The sequence below is a fragment of the Petaurus breviceps genome, unplaced genomic scaffold (genome assembly GCF_028583685.1).
Source record: "Petaurus breviceps papuanus isolate PSGF00001 unplaced genomic scaffold, PetGlider_PUasm1.0 90865, whole genome shotgun sequence".
NCBI classification, from domain to species: domain Eukaryota; kingdom Metazoa; phylum Chordata; class Mammalia; order Diprotodontia; family Petauridae; genus Petaurus; species Petaurus breviceps.
The window spans coordinates 3,851,761-3,853,530 of record NW_027187367.1 but is presented as its reverse complement, the minus strand read 5'-3'; positions in this window follow the sequence as shown (position 1 = coordinate 3,853,530).

Genomic DNA, 1,770 nt, shown 5'->3' with positions numbered 1-1,770 from the left:
AATATATTTCTGGTCTCTGCGTATTTTGATTTGCCCAAAGCCCTCTGAAAAGGAAGCCATGATCAGCTCCTCCAAGGAGGCTGTCTTTCTAAGTTGCTGTGATTAGTAGCTGGGGACCTAAGACAAACCAAAGTGATTTTATTGATACATATTATTAAAGCTTCCACAAAACAGAGAAAAGATTACATTCATCTTGACCATTGTAAACACAGATGATTCATCAGTATTCTGGAGAGAGGAAACTTGGTAAGGAAAAGCAAGAGAAATCCAACCAAGTCCCTTTCCTTTCTCATTGCTCCATTTTCTAGAGCAGGCTTGAAGAATCCTCCCCATGAAAACAGAGTAAGGGCAGTGACTCCTGAGAAAGTCACTCCTGAAGGGAGGAATTGGGAGAATTACTCTGCCCAAGTGAGAGATAGAAAGAGAACAAAGAAACAGAGACAGAGACACAAAGAGAGAGACAAATGGTGAGAGAGAGGGAGAAAGAGAGACAGAGACAGAGAGAGACAGACAGACAGACAGAAGAGACAGAGAAACAGAGACCAAGGCAGTCAAGTGTTCCACTTCAAACAATGCCATACCACCACCACTACTATTAAATATTCATTGTATAACTGATTCTGCATTTCAAATAGGTTTCAAGCTTGATGTTTCATGTTTTACAGAGTCAACTTTCATCTATTTTTTTTAATTGGCGCATTTATTCATTCCCAGTTTGTGACATCCTCTTTTATTCTTGATTCCTCTATGATCATTGACAGTAGATTCACAATTACAGCTGCAAACTCTTGCTGCACCCTGAGATGTAATTTATACTCTGGCTAGGTGACCAGAACTATTCAGAGCAGCTAAATGTTTACTATGTTTTCATTCATCTTGCCCTTTACTCCCCTCTTAACCTTTCTTGTTCAAACTTTTTTAGTCTAGTCTTGACAGAGAAAAACAATGTAGAAACTGAGTGGTTCTGCTCATCTCTTCAGGTCTTCCTCTTCTTCTATAAGGCTTTCCCTGGCCTTTAGTCCAGGGTTAAATTATTTCATCTCAAAACAAGGGGTTAAACAATAACAATAATAACTACTCTTTTCACCCCATTCACTTTCAGAGGTAGGTATTCTCACAAAAGGATCTCAGCTTTTTGTTCACCTAAACTAGGTTTATGTCCTGATGTTAAGGTTTAGGGGTTCACAAGACCCCAAAATATCAACATGCTGGGTCCTGCCAAATGAATTAGACTCAAGTCTTCTCTCAGCCAAAGTAAAACAAAGTTTATTAAAGATTCACTATCACTGGTAGACCCTTAAGGAGCCTTAAGTATTTATGCCACTCATATTGGACAAGTGGACCAGAATAATCTGACAGAGTGAGTCTGCACTAGATTAGTCTCATGGCAACAAGATGGATCTTACCGTGTTTCCCCGATAATAAGACACTGTCATTATATTTTTGGACAGAAAAACACCAGAGGGCTTATTTTCAGGGGAGGGCTTATTTTAGAGGAATCTTACACAGTAAGGGGAGGGCTTATTTTCGGGATAGGTCTTATTATCAGGGAAACACGGTATATACAGAAAGATTGTGGGAGGGATCCAGGGGTGGTCTAGAGGAGAGGTTTGGGGAAGGTCTGGAGGAGTCTAAGGTGGATCTTGATTAGGATTGAGGTCAGACTCCAGGAATGGGATTAAGGTCGAGAAGTAGCTGAAGGCTACCGGAGATGACAGACTGACAGACAACTGAGGGCAATGCTAGTTTAAGGGTAACAGATTTGGGCAT